Source organism: Phoxinus phoxinus, assembly GCF_949152265.1.
Source record: "Phoxinus phoxinus genome assembly, chromosome: 11".
Classification (NCBI taxonomy): domain Eukaryota; kingdom Metazoa; phylum Chordata; class Actinopteri; order Cypriniformes; family Leuciscidae; genus Phoxinus; species Phoxinus phoxinus.
This window is the reverse complement of record NC_136886.1, coordinates 18,930,830-18,939,304: the sequence shown is the minus strand read 5'-3', so window position 1 is coordinate 18,939,304 and position 8,475 is coordinate 18,930,830. Positions and strand designations below refer to the sequence as shown.

The following is an 8,475-nucleotide window of genomic DNA, read 5'->3' as shown; positions in this document are numbered from 1 at the left end:
AGACACATGACATGAATAAACTGGAAGCGCACAAAGTGCATGAGTAGGCAGTATATCTAACAAAGTTAAGTAATGTACAAAACAAAGTGGAAAAACAGAAGAACTGAAACATGGCTTCCGAGAAACTCAGAATGAAAACACAAAAACACAACTCGCAATGAGCAGGAAAACACAGGTAAAGTCTCTGGTAAGTCATTAGGCTTGTTCCGATCGGTTTATGACATCAAAATACCGCGAGAGCGATTGAAAAGCATACAGAGCCGTCTGCTCCCCACATAGCAAACGGACTTGGCCCAAATGTGGCCTCATTATGGCACTGCTGGCGTGTTGCCGGCAATGGCATGCATCATGTCAGCCAACTGTGGGCCAAGTGTGGCAGTGATGGCACTGTATGGATGACGGCAGACCAAATTTGGGCCGATTGTGGATGGGAGGTATGTGGCCCAGATCCATGTCAGCCAACTGTGGGCCAAGTGTGGCAGTGATGGCACTGTATGAATGACGGCAAACCAAATTTGGGCCGATTGTGGATGGGAGGTATGTGGCCCAGATCCATGTCAGCCAACTGTGGGCCAAGTGTGGCAGTGATGGCACTGTATGGATGACGGCAGACCAAATTTGGGCCGATTGTGGATGGGAGGTATGTGGCCCAGATCCATGTCAGCCAACTGTGGGCCAAGTGTGGCAGTGATGGCACTGTACGAATGACGGCAAACCAAATTTGGGCCGATTGTGGATTGAAGGTGTGTGGCCCAGATCAATGTCAGCCATCTGTTAGATGGGCCAGGTGTGGTAATGATGGCACTGCAATGACAGCAGACAAGCTTATTGTGCATGTGTGGCCCAGATCAATGTAGCAATTATGGGCCATACACTGCAAAAATTAGTATTTTTGTTTTGTTTCCAGTCCAAATATCTAAAAATGTTAAAATCAAGAAGAATTTACTAGAGAAGTAAAATGACATAAGAAATTCTATTTTGTTTTAAGACAAAAATAAAGTAATTTAAGTAATTTTTTGCTTAAAACAAGGAAAATTATCTGCCAATGGGGTAAGAAAAAAATTCTTGGTTTCCATTTGAATTAAGATTTTTTTTTCTTACCCCATTGGCAGATAATTTTGCTTGTTTTAAGCAAAAAATTACTTAAATTACTTTCTTTTTATCTTAAAACAAAATATAATTTCTTATGTCATTATACTTCTCTAGTAAATGCTTCTTGATTTTTAGATATTTGGACAGTTGGAAACAAAACAAAAATACTAAGTAAGAAAAGCATTTTTTGCAGTGTATACTTGTGTACTGGATAATTACTGCTACTATATTTTCAAGGCAAGATTATCCTCCCCGTTCTGAATAGATGTAAATATTTGATTAATTAATAATAATTATAATAACTAGCTAATAATCGAATCAGTGTAAAAAATATGAATAATGAATATAGTATTTTGTTTTCAGCAATGTTCACAAAATGTAATAATCATAAATTTTTACAATAGGCCTATGTACATTTTCCTAACATGATAAATAATTATTTTAATTTGTTTTTATAGTAATAAAAATCCACATACAAAAGTCTACGTTTTCCATATTTTTTAGTTTAATCATCATAATCATGTTTTAAACTTACTAAATATCTTTCTTTTTTTTTTTCTAAATAACAGTTTATTTAAAAATATACAGCTTCATTCCATTCAGGCGCGATCTCCATGGTAACAGCAGCTTTTCTGGTTGGTGAATGAGGTTCACGTGATGCGTCGGTTGAAATTTCTCCCGCTGAAGTTTGAAGAAGAAGTCTCAGTCAACCGCTGTTCAGTGTTCAGGTAAGTGAAGTTCACTCTCTCTCTCTAGGCCTAACGTTAGCAGCTAACGTTACTTGATTTCAAACTCGGATGTCACTTTGTTCTTTATTGAAGTTAACTTTTGCCTATAGCTGATTCACTGCCCCTGAATGCCAATACAGACGCGACCGGGTGCAATAACGTTAGACCGGCCCGCGGAATGTCCGAAGCGGCGCAGAGTGCATATGACCGGTTTTAAAATTGGCATTTGTCAGAGTGATCGGCCGGTCACCGATCACGGCCGATCACGTGAAAACCGGTTCATTCTTCCGATCACTAACCGATCAATCGGTGCATCTCTTAGTTCACAGTGTGTTAACTCATGTAAACAAGATTAGTAAATGTTGAAATTAACATGAAAAAAGATGAATAAATGCTGTATAAGTACAGTGTAAAACATTTTTTGTATGCCCAGTACTTCAATTTCTACAACTGTTTAAAACTATCATAATAGACTTTGTACATGTTAATTTGTGCATACTTTGCAAATAAATAATGCTACTAATACATGCATTTGGTATTTGTAGGAGGTCGTTGTTAGTTTAAAATGACCAATGCAATAAGTAGGCTAAGCAACTGTTTAAGATGATTAAATGCACTTTTTTTTAAGGGAAAATAAGATTTTATGCTTTGAATGCGTTAGATTATCAGTACTTGAACAGTTCATTGGTTACTGTTTACACCACAGTTTCCATATATACACATTTTTAAGTTTTTTTCTGACAAGCCAGTTAGTCAATCAATAGTGCCACATAAGCAATCATTTCCTGTATAAAATGTAACCAAAGCAACCTTATTTTAATTTGTTACCTAAATTTATGTACAGTAGGTGGATGAATGTTTCTATATGTATCTGTTAATTTTGTATTATTCATTTTGTATTTTGTCTTTTAGCTGCTGTGAGAAAAAACCGCCTGACGCAACACGCCACCGATCAGGAGATTGAAGCAACGATTCAAAGATGGCTTCAGCTTGCTCCTGATCGCGATGGAGGAAGAAGAGAGCGATTGAGGAGGAAAGAGGGGCTGCAGAACTCTACTTTAGTTCCTGAGGACAGTCCTCCTAAATAGGATCACCTTTTCCCACTTATAGTATATAAATATTATAATATAGGCCTAATAATAATAATTATGTAAATTATATTATAATGTTAAAGGGCACCTATTATGACATTTAAAATGTTCCTAATGTTGTTGTGGGAGTCCCCAACAACAGTTTTACATGCATGCAATGACAAAAAACACTTTTGTTTTCGTATAATATGCATTTATTTTTACCTGATTTGCTCACCGACTCCCAAATGATTCGTTCAACGACTCGTTTTTCAAACCCCTCCTTTGCGCGACGCTAATCTGTGTTGATTGGTCAGATGACCCAGCAGTGTTTACAGAGATAATACTTATTTTTAACACGGAGTGCAATGATGCTTTTATCAATTAAATTGTATTATAATAATGATTATAGTCCACTGCTTTATAGTTTGTAGTAAAAAACGAAAAATAAGATAAATAATTTAATGTTATTAGCGAGCATAGCCCAGAGTTCATATTGTAAAAGCACAATCAGTCTTTGTTTGCGTTAGCCCGATGCATAAACATAAAGTTTTTACAAAAAATAAAATGCAGTTACGTTACTACGAGGTATTATTCTATTCTTTAGACAACTCCGAAAACAACGACAAACACTTCACATATCTCAATACAATTGTCATTGAAGACCTAGAAGCTAAACGGTGCTTACACAACAAACAAAATAATTATTAAGCATGCTACATAAAATATAAAAGCAAAAATTATTAATAACACTTACAGGTTGTGATACGGAGGAGGAAGCTGATGCAAATACACTTGGAACTGAACCTTCCTTCAATATCATCCGGCTCGCGAATCCAAGTTTGAGTGCATTTAAAAAGCAATCGTCATCAAAATGACGCGAACAAAGCACAAGGCTCGGACTATACTTCTGTGGTATAGTGAATTGTAGCCACTTAGTCTTCAAATGCTCCTCCTTGGGCAGATGAAAAAAGTTTGCTTTTGAGCCGCACTTCAGAACACAGCGTCTCGTCGCCATGATATTTTCCCTGGCCTTGGAGCGCAATAAGTGGGCGTATCGTATTCAAATAACTTGACAAGTTGACGTCATCTAGTCAGAGAAAAAGCTTCGGTCTTCTAACGATTCATAAAAATGACTCAGAGTCGACTTTCACTTTTGAAAGACAATAACTTTATATACGGTGCACTTTCATATTTCAAACTTTGCAGGATGTTTTTGTTCACTTAGATCTATGTTACACACTACATGAAAGGTAAATTTCAAAATTCCATAATAGGTGCCCTTTAAAATATGAGTGCTAGATTCATTTTAGATTCATTTAATTAGCTCAGGCAACACCGTTCAACTTTCTCCCACTTATTATATTATGTAAATAATGTAATATAATAATAATTATGGAAATTATACTGTAATGTTCAAATATCAGTGCTAGATCAATTTTTGATTAATTTAGTTAGATAGCTTAGGCAACACAGTTGCACATCTCTAGCTGTCTTTTTTTTTTGTAGCTTGTGCATTACAGTCTTCACACTGTTATACCGTTCTATGTGTAATAAAAACATTTTTTGGCTTATGTTATTGTTTAATAAAATTTAAATTGAATTGAATTGAATTTTTCTGTGACTTTTTGTTTACATGGTTTGAGTAAGATTAGGCTGGGATATGGCTCAGTTTTGGGGTTTCTGGTTAAAGGGTGGTGTTGATTTGGTTAACTTGTGGCTGAGAATTGGTACTAATAATAAAACCTGTTTTGGCCCAATTCAGGGCCAGTTAATGGTGATTAACTGGCTGAGATTCGGGCCAGTTATGGCCCATGTGTGACCCTTGTCTTTAACCCAGTTCTGGGCCAGTTCAGGGCCGTCATTCTTTGCGGTACTTGGGCCAAGGGAAAAGTGATTGTCTGGCCCGGAGCTGGGCCAGAAAATATTTGCTATGTTGGCCCAATTCAGGGCCAGTTAAGGGTGATTAATTGGCTGAGATTCGGGCCAGTTATGGCCCATGTGTGAACCTTGTCTTTAATCCAGTTCTGGGCCAGTTCAGGGCCGTCATTGTTTGCGGTACTTGGGCCAAGGGAAAAGTGATTGTCTGGCCCGGAGCTGGGCCAGAAAACATTTGCTATGTGGGTCTCTAATCACTCTCACTGTATTTTGATGTCATTCACCGATCGGTCTGTGCAACGCCGGTTCAAGTCGAACAAGCTGATTGATGAGTCGTTCATGAACGATCCGTTCATTGCGTCTGTCGTGTGACAAATGAACGAAAGACTCGGAAGGTAAAATACTTATTTAGGTTTCCTCTAAATTATTTTTGACTGCATTATAATGATTTCTTAATTCAGAATATGATCAAGATTGCGTAGGTGGATGTGTTCGGGGAATTTGCCTGTTAAACGTATAACATTTAAAACCCCTTAAAGTGTGTATGTCAGGTTAAATTTTTTTTTTAGATATATTAAATAAGGTTTAGATGTCTGAGTGAAAATGTAATTATCATTAAAAGTATTACTGTAACTGCCCTACAATAAGCTTTATAGCCATTTCTGTCAAGATCATATTTTTAAAACGCAGCTGAGCTGTGACGTCATACAAGGGAGACGTGCCAACAAAGTTCTATTCAAGTATGGAGAGTTTTGAGTCTGAGGAGATGCAAAATCCCCCTCAAACCTATACGATGGCCCACAGCCATACAATTTTGAGCCTCCCAGGCGGGAGACTGATGAGGAGCCAAACAGAAATGTAAATAATTCATATCGAAGAAACATAAATATCTGGTGTGAAGAAGAACCAGTGGATAGTTGGTCAGGTGTCTGGTAAGTAGGCGTAACGGTATGTATTCGTATTGAACCGAAACGGTACGGGTGTCACGGTTCAGTGCATGAATATACACGGAGAATACACAGTATATAAAAAAAATTTTTTTTAACTCGCGTGCAAATTAATTAATGCGGAACTACTGTTAGATACGCGGGTTATTTAAGGACACCTAATCTGTAGCTCCGCCTTAGCTCTGAAGCTCCGTGGCTATAATGAACAGGCTGCGATCGATGTCAATATTGCAATGCTGGAATATGTTGGTTGGTTGGTGTGTGTGTGTGTGTGTGTGTGTGTGTGTGTGTGTGTGTGTGTGAGAGAGAGAGGGAGAGGGAGAGAGAGGGGCGCGATCGACGTGCTTCTACTACAGTAGCATGTACACCGTAGGCACCGCATCAGCTGCCAGTCTCACTCGGGTTTTAAATCCCATTTTATAACTCATGAGATCTCCAACCGCGTAGTCCTTCTCAGTGAAATGGGCGCTGCAAATGACCGAAGTCTTGGATACCGAAGCAGCACTGAAGTCGGCGCGTTTGCTCCGAATAAAGTTGACCCAGGCATGGAACACAGTGGACTCTGTGACCGGTTTTAACGGTGTTTTTGCACCCAGCACAAACGCAGTAATTCACCATCGTGAAAATACGCCTGCGTATACTAACGACCTAACTTAAATAACTAACTAAATAACTAAATAAATGTCTTAATCACTAATTCTCTCACTCTATCACTCGTGCAATTATCAACACAGCTCAGCGACCTGAGGAGATGTCTCCCTGTTATGACGTCAAACGATTCGTTTGGAATGAGGAGCAGTTTTAAGGGAGGACTGAAAATAACGAACTTTTTCATCTTATATTCTGCCTTTAGGAATCGAAAAACATACAAAACAATACATCAACTTGTCAAACGTGTATTTCCCCTCACTATTTTGTGTTAATCAAAATTAAAAATTTAACCTGACATACACACTTTAAATGAACGAAATGACTTGGAAAAAGATTCGCTCATTTTGATGAACGAGATCGAACAAGAGTCAGTAAAATGATCCGAACTTCCCACAAATACAAACGTCTAGGAAATCAACCGAGCAGGTATATAATCCAGTACGGTTGTCAAACAACGCTAAACTGAAGTTCTGAGTGTCACTGGAAGTAGTTACAGGTGCATGTAATCAGTACTCAGGTGATTGCGAACAGGGAAGAAAGAGCACGTTTGAGTGCAGTGGTGAGAAAGAGCACGGTGCACCCGTGGCCATGACACATATCATGTTCGGATTTATGGCTTTGAATTTATTGCAGTTTTAGAGTAAAACATTTTGTAAAATATATATTTTGTATAAAATAAAAATGATAAAAAATTGTCAATTGCTTTTTTTTAAGTTTTCACTTTTCTACAATAATTGTCCAAGTACGCCTATCTCCTTTAAAAACGATATTAACTATTAATAGGTCCTATTACTCACCTGTCCTATTACTCAACCTCCGATAGGTTCATGCCGTATCAGTAGCCAATGAGCTCACTGCTCAACCTTCAAATACTTCAACCTTCAACCTTGCAGTGCAGCGCACTTTCAGAAACCCCCCAACTTCCCCAGCTCCACCTGTATAGATCTGCTATGGGTAATTCATGTACATTATATTGTACAGCAGCAGCATGTCTTACTTGCTCACAGCAGCGTGTCAATTATGTATTGGCAGTAGCAAGTACTGTACTTGCTCTGCCGCAGCAGAGTTGTCATGACATAATTTTTAGGTTGGGGCATGCCCCCAAAAATGGGAATGACAGTTTGCAGATAATATAGCTAATATTAAAGAAATAAAAGACTACATAGGTGTACTTAAAAGAGAGTTCACTTTCATATTATTACAAAGTGCACTTTTTTAAAAGTGTACTTAAAAAACAGTCAAACTGCATGTTGTTTCATTACAGTTTAAGTTTATATTAAATGTATTCAGTTAAACTTAGTGTTTTTTACCCAGATAAGTAGGACTTAAGTACCACTTTATATGTTATTTTACTTATATTGTTTTTGAAATATGCTAACAGTATACTGTTGAATGTACTGACAAACATTTTAACACTAAAATTACTATTATAATCAAGTCTTAACATGTGCTTTAAGTGTACTTATTTAAAGCATGACAAAATATGATTAAAACATAAGGATTTAAAATATACATTAAAGTAAAACTTAGTTTAGTGTCCAAAAACAATACATTCAGTTCGATCTTAAGTATATATATATATATATATATATATATATATATATATATATATCCCTCAGACGGTCCTCGGTCGGTTCTGACCGAAATATTTTCTGTTTAGAATTTTTAAAAATCACAGCTTCATCTGAATGTTATGAAACTTGGTGACTTTTATGGCATTAGGTATGTGAATACAAAAAAAAAATTGAGGTCATGATCCGAGCATGCTAAGTGGTCGTGAAAAAAATAGTCACACTTGTGGTCTTCGGTCAAAAATGACCGACCCATAGGAAATGAATGGGAAATTTACAAAAATTCTAAAATTCTCCGCATTTTTGTGTGTACAATCTACAAAACGGACACAATCCTAAAAAAAAGTACACCGCTGGAAAGGGGGGAAACTCTACAACATCAAGAGTGCAAAACAGACACACCCACCCACACACACACACATACAAACACACTTTTATACACATACACACCAATAAATTCAGATTACAAAAAATATGTTTTGAATTTTTAAAAATCACAGCTTCATCGGAATGTTACGAAACTTGGTGACTTTTATGG

At 37.2% G+C, this 8,475-nt stretch overlaps 1 long non-coding RNA gene across 1 annotated transcript; it reads left to right on the top strand.

Annotated features, from left to right (window-relative positions):
* The first annotated feature begins 1,739 nt into the window (after positions 1–1,739).
* On the top strand, positions 1,740–4,498 carry LOC307007282. Its single transcript, XR_013799608.1, has 2 exons — positions 1,740–1,820; positions 2,733–4,498. It is a non-coding gene; the product is annotated as an uncharacterized lncRNA (long non-coding RNA).
* Positions 4,499–8,475: the final 3,977 nt, after the last annotated feature.